Source organism: Vespula pensylvanica, chromosome 11 (assembly GCF_014466175.1).
Source record: "Vespula pensylvanica isolate Volc-1 chromosome 11, ASM1446617v1, whole genome shotgun sequence".
NCBI lineage: Eukaryota > Metazoa > Arthropoda > Insecta > Hymenoptera > Vespidae > Vespula > Vespula pensylvanica.
In genome coordinates this window covers 6,376,120-6,386,119 of record NC_057695.1, presented here as the reverse complement: position 1 = coordinate 6,386,119, position 10,000 = coordinate 6,376,120, and the positions used below count along the sequence as shown (strand labels likewise).

General features: G+C 33.6%; 1 protein-coding gene across 1 annotated transcript in view; it reads right to left on the bottom strand.

The window, feature by feature from the left end:
- Nucleotides 1-10,000, bottom strand: part of LOC122632842 (homeobox protein OTX2-like) — a 55,705-nt gene that overhangs the window by 45,573 nt on the left and 132 nt on the right. The window contains exon 1 of the mRNA XM_043820077.1: nt 9,999-10,000. This exon is cut by the window's right edge and continues 132 nt beyond it. The gene's annotated coding sequence lies outside the window, so the exon portion shown is untranslated. The remainder of the gene's footprint in view (nt 1-9,998) is intronic.

The following is a 10,000-nucleotide window of genomic DNA, read 5'->3' as shown; positions in this document are numbered from 1 at the left end:
CCTTTTATACTTGGACGGATATAATTAAATTTCGATATAGCGATGTAATCTAAAATAAAAATGAATTGAATCTGTTTCTACAAGACACGCGTGTTTCTTTCTATTTCTTTTTTTTTTTTTCTTGTTCTTTTTCTTTTTTTTTTTTTCGATATCGTTAGAATTATTTGTTACAAGAAAATATGACGGAGATGCTCGAGAGTTTTCTTGTCGGATAAACGAATAAAATCGTATTCGTTGAAAGTACTTTTCTTCGTTCCTTTTTCTTTCCCTTTTTTTCTTTTTTCTTCTTTAGAATTTTAAAATATGGAGGTAAAAGGTAAAGTTAAAAATATCGATCATCGATGAATGAACATGATAAATCTCACGATGGCGGCCATCTTTCTTACATTTTTCTTTACCCTCTCGTTTTTCTTTTTCTTCATTTCTTTTGCTTACGTTATTTAAATTTGTTAAGAAATGAAAATATCAGGAGACACACGGGATCTTCTAAAATCAAATTTATAATGAGCGAGATAAAATAAAATGTCGGATTTAAAAGAGAATTGAAAGAAATTTCGACCCTCGTTTCGCCGACTTCTTTTCTGTTTTTTTTTTTTTTCTTTTTTCTTTTTTCTTTTTATTATTAAAAGTATGTGTACGTGTATGTATTCGTGTGTGTAACGGAGAACACGTTCCACGTGTGTTTCTACATATGTAGGCTGGTATCGTTCATTCGAAGCGGTCGCTGCCGACGGACGGGACCGATCACGTCGTATCACGGATTTTACGGATGAAAAAAAAGTGATTTAAAGTGCACCCTGATGCAAATTCTAATTTTGTTGGTTATTATTATCGTTGACGTAATTATTACGCAACGTTTCTTAACAAGTATGATAACCTATAATTAATCCGCATGACTCAATCTTCTTTCTTTTTTTCCCCCGTTACTTTTTCTTTTGTCATCTCTACAACGAACATTCATATAAGAAAGGAAAATTATACAAAAAAAAAGAAAAAATAATTAAGCTTCTCACATGGAAAGCGACAATGAATTTTTGTTCGCACAAAAACGCTAGTACCAAGATAAAATACATATTCTACTTGAAATAATTCTCAAAATGAACGATCAAGATGAAAAACCTTAAAAGTTGTCTACTCATTTAATCTGGATCGTTATCCAGTACGAAAGATTAAATTGCAACGTTTATCAAAAAACATTTTAACTACGAACGCGTACGTCTTATAAAAACTATCCACAGATTAAAACAACGAACTCCAAGACTTTGAAATAATTCGACTTGAAATAATACAGGGAACAAGATGGAAGTAATAATATTTCGTAGATCGAGCAAATAACGAGCAAGATCATACGGCTCTGATCGTACAATTAGTAAGCAGAAAGCGAGACTTCGTTCTTTCGTCTCAAGAAGAAGAAGAAGAAGAAGAAGAAGAAGAAGAAGAAGCAGAAGTAGAAGAAGAAGAAGAAGAAGAATAAGGAGGAGGAGGAGGAGGAGGAGAAGTTAGAGTCGGTCGCAAGGAACGGTTGAAGAAGCGGAGAAGCGGAACGACGACGAGGAAACCCGTTCTCATTATTATATTCATATTCAGAGCCGCGATGGGGCAACCCCCGCCTCCCCCATCCTCAACCATTCCTTCCCTTTCCTTCCTTTTACTCTCTCTCTCTCTCTCTCTTTCTCTCTTTCTCTCTCTCTCTTCTCCTTTCCTCTCTTCCCTTCGATGCTCTTCACCAACGAAGGTCGTGTACAACCAGAAAGAGAGAAAGAGAGAGAGATAGAGATAGAGAAAAAGATAGAGAGAGAGAGAGAGAGAGAGAGAAAGAGAGAGAGAACGGTATAGATATAGCGGTATAAAAATCTCTATAAAAAGTTGAAAAGTGCCGCCGCCGGAGTTGAGGAGCGACAATGGATGAAATATGCCGCTTCGTTCGACCCTACTGGAAGCCTTAAGGTGGCGGACACCTCCTTACACCTGCGAGCGGCTCCATATAGCGCCTTATTATAAACCGACTCGGGCGAGAACTCCACAAGTTGACCTGCCGGGATCCAAGGAATTATTCCTTGAGACCCGCTACTACCAAAAGAGATAGAGAGAAAGAGAGAAAGAGGTAACTCTCCTTTCGAAATTCGTGTTTTTCTAAATTGGTCTTGACCAGAAAGAACACGGAATATAGTTTTTAGAAAATGTTACTTTCTTACATCCGTCTTAAATCTCTGTTTACTCTGATGATTATTATTTGATGACTTTCTTTCTCATGGATTTTATTCTTTCTGATTGTTCTATGTTCAATCGATGATTTTCTATGAAATCTTCCTTTGAATCGTTTATCTTTCTAATTGTTTCTTTTCTTTAATTTCTTTTTTTTTTTTTTTTTTATTGTTTTGTTCTTTCCTTTTTTGTATCGTAAACTAATGAAAACGATGAGGTACAGTGATCGGTGTCAAGGGATTGATCCAACTTGTTTTATTCAGTTTTCAGTGAAATTTTTGAAATAAGATATATCTTTTGAAAATTATTTGTTTATTATAGAAATGTATGTGTGTGTGTATATATAAATATTGAAAACAAGCAACATTAGGATTTTTCGTTTATCATGATTATTATTATTATTATTATTATTATTATTATTTTGTATTAGATTGGAATTATGAAAAATGGTTTCTTTCTTCCCGTATGTTGTTACAATCGAATAAGTTTATTACAATCGTTACATTTCGTTTCATATTTTTTATTTTTCATCTTTCTAATGAAATTTCATATATACGGATATTTATGTGTAATAAATCTGAAAGTCTAAATTTATCTCGAATCGAACGAAAAGTCTATCTCTTCGAAAAATTGACAAATTAGAAAATGAATTTTTAAGCATCGTTCGGTTCAAAAATTAAATTACTTATTTAATACCAAAATTATTATCTACGAATGATATCGCTTCGTTCTTTTCAATGAATTTTCATTACAATGAAAAATCCTTTCATTGTTCTGACTTAATAGAGAATTCTAACATTTCATGAAACACTTTCAATGTTAAATATGATAAAATAATTCGATCACCAAATTGAAAATATTTCGATAAAAATTGAATATATATGTGCGTTAAAAAACAAAATCTTCCAATTCTGTAGTTGATTTTCTTCTTCTGACTCTCGTAATCGATCGTTTAAATAACTATGATTCACTCGTCTCACAATCATCGAACTCTCATAGGACCGACTCAAAGCTGCTTAATAAAGTCCCACCGATCGCGATATTTCACGAAACGAACGAAGCACGTTCTCACAATAGCGGTCGTTAATAATGATTTGTGCTCGGCTCGTCCTCGAATACGAGAATCGCCAAAGCTAACTAAAGAGGTCTCTCTCTCTCTCTCTCTCTCTCTCTCTTTCTTATATTTTTCTTTTCTATTTTTCTCCTTTTCTCTTTTTTTATTCGTTACAGGCAATAACAACAGCGACAGCAGCGACAGCAGCATCTGTAGATTAGATATATTCTAATCATATGAGAAATTTCCAAGAGACATGACAGCTTGAACGTCCATGCCTTTCGATTTCTAATTGAAAACTGATAAATTAATCGTTCCTCAATTTTATTCCTATATGATATAAAATGATAAGTTTTAATCATTGAATATTTTTCTACAATATTCAATACAATAGATTCGCATTTCTATTATCAAAGAATTAAAAAGATTATTACTTGAAAAGAATGAAACCATCGAGGAGAAGATCCTAAACTTTTGTTAACATTTAAAGACAAAGGAAAAGAAGAAAAGAAGGAAAAGGTCGAAACTGTGTTGAAACTATGTTGTTTGAAAAAGTACGTTCTTAGTCTCATAAAATCTCGATTGGACATTTTCCTTCTCTCATTTTTTTTTTTTTTTTCTTTTTTTTTCTTCCGTCTTCTTCTTCCTCTATTTCTATTTCTTTCTTTCTTTCTTTCTTTCTTTCTTTCTTTCTTCTTTAGTGTCCAGGTGTTTGCAAATCTGGCCTTTCTCCGGCACCTTTAGCCATCGGTTAACCGGAGGACCCCTGGCAGGTCTCAACGAAACCACTAATTGGTGTTGCAGGACGAAAAACTGTTGAGGACGGTACGTACGACCGTACAAAGAAGAGGGTGGAGCCCATCGGGTCCCTCTTCGAAGATGTAGCCTTCGAGCCTGTTTTCGAGAACGACAATAAGACTGATTATTAGGAGTACCGGGGGGTCCGTCTTTGTCTCTCGTAAACTTAGGTACCGTTATTCTCTTTGATAAATCAAAGAAGGAAAACGTTTTTATCATTTTCACGGCGGACCAAGTGGTTCGGGTACTTTTAGGTTGTTTGCTGATCTCTCTCTTAAACCTTTTCTCACTAAAATTGACCACACGTTCGTTCAACACTCGCTTCGAATAATATATTAAAGTCTTTGCTACACGTCGTCGTCGTCGTTCTCGAGAAAAATAGTATTTCAATTTTAAAAAAAAAAAAATATTAATGAAAATAAAAATAATAATTAAGATGAAAGAAAAAACTTTGAATGAACGTAATACGTGTATATATTTTTATCTTCGTAACATCGTGCAATCCTGACGCAACAAACATTCTTCCGACATAATAAATCATTTATAATACGTTCTAGATTAATTTGATATAGAATTTCAATGGGAAATCAATAATTTGCATAATACGACAAAGTATCGGACGTTATCAATCTGCGATTAGAGAGTCTATCTAAACTTGCAATTCAACTGTACTGTAAAACGGCAACGTACTTACTCGCTTGCGGTCAACTACGGTCTCTAACTTGAAAGGGTTAACTTTGAAAACTCTCTTGAAAAGCAATTTCTATTCAACGATCGAATATTTTACGACATCGGGATTAGCATCCGACGAATGAAAATGACGAGTGACAGAAGATTGATAATCCTTTGTTTGCTTTAAACCACTTCTTTCAAGTTTCATTTATTTACGTGAAAACTTTTTTAACGTAGAAAAGAGTACTTTTATTTTGATTTTATATTTTGTAAAATTTTTGTTTTGTAAATTTTTTTTTTTTTTTTTTTTTTTTTTTTTTTATAAAACGGAAAGAACGTTTAAATTGTATTAAATCGTATTTGTCAATTCTTTTTTCTCTTTTACGAAACCTCGTTAGAAAACTATATGAAACAATTAAAAAGAATGTTCGTACGATTTTCGATAGAAATTATCTATACCGAGACTTGTATCTTATAGCGATTTTATACAACATGGAAGCTTTTATCTGTATCATATATATATATATATAACAACACAGATATGTGTCAATCGGTACTCCTTAACTCGATAACTATATAGTCTTCTTGTATCGTAATTTTAAATCGTTCTAAAATATCATTTAAATCTAATGTAACACGAGCACGTTGTTCCCTTTATAAATTTATACTTCTCGATTGAAAATCATAACCATACACCGTGTAATCATTTAACATATGTATTGTATTAAAAGAAAAATATATTAAAAGAATATTTTTGCAAAGAAATGATTTAACAAATTTTCTTTCGACGATGAATCACTTTAAGATTTATCTCGTCTCAGTAGAAACTCTTGCGTTATTGATAATCAAGTATTACGCATCGGTTATTGAAAATAATTCGAAAGTAACGAGTCAAGAAATCTTTGAAATGTTTAATGTCGATTATGAAACAATTCGTTACTTCAAATACAGCAAGAACTAGTTAACTAATCGAATGAAATAGTTATTCTTGGAGGATAATCAAAGACCTCGGAACGTTCAGGATGTAACCATAAAAAAATATTTGTACTTTAGAATTAGAGGGAAACGTTACCTCACACACACACACACACACACACACACACACAGATTATGACTTCTTCTCGATGGTAGATAATCACATTCGAAATAGACAATTCACCCATAAAACAGAAATTAAAACGGGGATGCATAGATTTTGTTTTTTTTTTTTCTTTACACGCTAAAGACGACGTTTTACAAAGAAAAAAAAAAGAAAAAAAAAGGAAAAAGAAAGCTAGAATATACAAAATTGTATCTCGTTGCGAAGACGATTATTTTAACGAGTAAAACCTTTCTTTTAATGCAAAATTTCTGCGAATGTTTTTTAATCTTTATTTAAAAACAAAACAAAAAAAAAAAAAAAAAAAAAGATAGAAAAGGAAAAAACCACATAAACATTTTTCTGATTATCTAATAAATAGCATTAATCACATGACACGCATCAAGTCACATTTAACATTAATATATCTATATTTTGAATTTTTGCAATCGTATAGATATAAAATTTAAAAGGGAGATCATTTTTCTTTATCTCGAACTATCGATATTTTTCAACGTAAAACTAATTCTATTTATAATTAAACAAACACTTATATATAAATCATTATATATGAATCAAGTTGTTCACGTTGGATTTCTCTCTCTCTCTCTCTCTCTCTCTCTCTCTCTCTCTCTCTCTCTCTCTCTCTCTCTCTCTCTCTCTTTCTGTGAAAAGAAGGAAAAAAGAAAAGAAAAGAAAAGAAAGAAAAGAAACAAAAATCAAATCGAACTACGCGTAGATCGTTAACGCGCTGTTACAAGAAAGATCAAAATGATGGAAAGTTCACAAAGGTATACCGCCGCTATCATCTTTTTTATACTAAGATCTTACCTATAGTAAGACGTGAAAGTCTCGAGAACGAGTGAGACGTCGTTACTGACCGTTTGCCATTTTCTTTGTTCTAAACGAAAAATTTCAAGTAAAAGTGTCTATTACCAATACATACTAGGTACCTCGACTATAACATCAAGAAGGTTACATCGAACGTTAATAGCTAGCTCGGCTCTCATCCAAGGGACATCTGGTGAACGCTAAATCGCGACTCCCATCTTGCAACGCATTATAACGAGCTTTCCTTTTCTATCCGTACGTACTTACGGAAATATTAATTGGCACTTGGCGATTACGTCAGAATAATAAACGCATTGGCTTTCACGTTATCATCGTCCTCATCGTTGTCGTCGTCGTCGTCGTCGTCGTCGTCGTCATCGTCGTCGTCATCATTATTGTCGTCGCTCGTAAATCGAGACGGTAGATGATTTACGATCACGTTTTTTCCGCTTGACTCAACTCGAACCGATTTCACATAAAACTAACTAATCAATACTAATCTCTCGTGAAAAATAAAAAGTCGACAAGATTTAATCGAAAGCGTACTTATCGAGTTAATTAGATACGAAGGGATGGAAAAAAAAGTAAGCAGAAAAAAAACGAGGAAAAAATATCGAATACAAAAAATACAAAAAAAAAAAAAAAGAAAAGAAAAAAGAAAAAAAAAGAAAAAGAAAACGAGAATTGAGAAATACTTCAATTTTATTACGACGATATAGAGAAAGAGAAAAAGAAAGAGAGAGAGAGAGAGAGAGAGAGAGAGAGAGAGAGGAAGATATAAATCGAACGAAATCGAAGGAGTCAACGCTGACTCACTCGAGAACGCGCAGCTGGTTCGAGAGTCAAGTTCGAGGTGTTCAACGCGAGCTGACCCCGTCGTGGCCGTTACCGTTTCTGAGTGACGTCTTCATGTCTGGCTCTGCGGGGCATTCCTCCTTCTCATTGTCCGTTCGTCCGTCAGCTCTGAACGTTGGGATGTGTATCGCCAACCCCCCGTCGGCGGCCACTTCTCGCCATGAACACTCTTCTATCTATCTATCTATCTATCTATCTATCTATCTATCTCTCTCTCTCTCTCTCTCTCTCTCTCTCTCTCTCTCTCTCTCTCTCTCTGAAGAAGAAGAAAAAAAAGAAGATAGCAAAGTTCACGACAACATTTTTTCATTCGTTTGTTTGTATATATCTTAAAACGCAATTGTAAGATCGGAATATCTATGAGAAACTTATAAATAATTAATTGAACTTAACGTTAACTTCATTGCGAAAAGAAGAAGAAAATTGGGGATATAAGAAGGGTGGAGTTGGAAGGTGATGGATGAAAATAATGAAAATTGATAGGAACGTTTTATTATTCTCGAATTTAAATATTATCTCTTTCTCTGTTTCTCTTACTCCAGGAAATAATGTTGGAATGAATTATTAGTTAGCTACTGCTAACCAGCTTCAAGTTTGGTGAACGGCTAACTCTTGGTATCAGACTACGACTTGAACACGGACCAAGTAACATTGTTAGAAAGATTGATGTCTCTTGAGCGTCGGTACGCTTTGCTCTCATCTCTCCGGTAGCAGCGGATTTTATCGAGAAAAGAGTGAGAGAGTGTGAGAGAAAAAGAGATATAGATAGAGAGAAAGATAGATAGATAGATAGAGAGAGAGAAATGTATGAGACTCGTACTTTTCGTGACGATTAGCGAAGGTGACGTTGCGTATTTTCGACAAAAGTAACACGCGGCGGTGCTTTACCGCTGCTTCAGAATGTCCGTGTCGAAAGAAGAGACGACGGCGATTGGAAAAAAAGAAACAGGAAAAGAGAGGAAGCGAAAATCAGAAGAAGAGAGAGAGAGAGAGAGAGAAAGAGAGAGAGAGAGAAGAGAGAGGGAGAGAACAAGTAGAGTAGGTGTTTCGTTTAATTGGTGACAATTAACGAAATGCTACCGTTCTCAATCGTCTGACACGAGTTCTGTCTTCTTATTTTCTTTTTTTTTTTTTTCTTTTTTTTATATTAACGTGATATCACGAACTCTTTCTTTCTCTCTCACTCTCCCTCACTCTCTCTCTCTCTCTCTCTCCCTCTTTCTAAAATAAAAGTAACACGTCGAATATTCGTGGAGATCGTCGCTAATAACCGACGCTTCTTTGTATATTATTTAAAACATCTGTAAAATTGTGTATGCAACATTTAGAAAACTATAAATATGTATGATTTTTAAGAAAAAGTTAAAGTCTGTAATATGTAAAAAGTGTAGAGATAAATTGGATAGAAAGTTAGGAAAGTTATTAAATAAATAAAGAGATTTGCGTTTAACGATGGGAAGACGATTTCCATAAAAAAAAAAAATCGTCTTTCTGTAGCAACTAACAAAATTTATAATCGACGGTACAAGAAGATGAACATTGTTGGAAATAAGTACGAACTCGCGTTAGTTCCAAGAAACGTGTCGATCAAGATCGTTGTTACCTGGATATATTAAAATTCCATGAAACAAGATCGCGTGAAGTTCTACGTTTAATTACTACTTGCTTGAAAGATAATAATATATATACATATGTATATACATATATATATATATGTATAACATATGTATACATGTAAGATAACTCGCCATATATAATATTTTCATGTCTAACGATTTTCAAATATCTTTCATGCTTGTCATTCGTATCAAAAAGATGAGCTCACGTATCTTCGATAGAAATGATTTAGATCGTTTGTATCATACGCGATAAACATTCGTTCTGATCTATATATGATTTATTACTACGTCGTTAAAGACAGTAAACGCTTTGAAATCCATCAAACTTCAACAGCGTAATACAAGTAGTATACCTATAACTTTCGTACCATGACTAATATATCAAAAGAGACTAATAGGCCTCTAGGGTAGGCCACTGGCAAAGAGCAAAATTTCATATTATTCCATAGAAGGTAGGAACGAGGCACGCCTCCTCCTTCGGCGCTACGACGACTAGGGTGTGTCTGGGATAATCGCAAAGGTTTAACCCAAGTTCTAAGCCTAATGGAGAACCTATTTGTACCATTCACTTCGTAATTTTAAGCTACCACTGTTTTTATGAAACACAACGTATTATAGTTATCGCCTTGATGATCGTCTTTAAATGGTTATGATCGCACAAACGAAAACAATTATCATTGTTTCGTTTCGAAGAGGATTGTAATCGTTAAGTTTTTCAAAGTTTTATCGCTACCTATGATATCCTTTAGTAAACTCTCTTTACGTTTTTCCACAAACAATATAATAAAACAATAATAGAATTTTTGTATTTTTCCAATCTATCATCGACGATAATTAAATTCATTGAAAACTTAATAATCGTATTTATTTATTTGAAAGATCCTACCT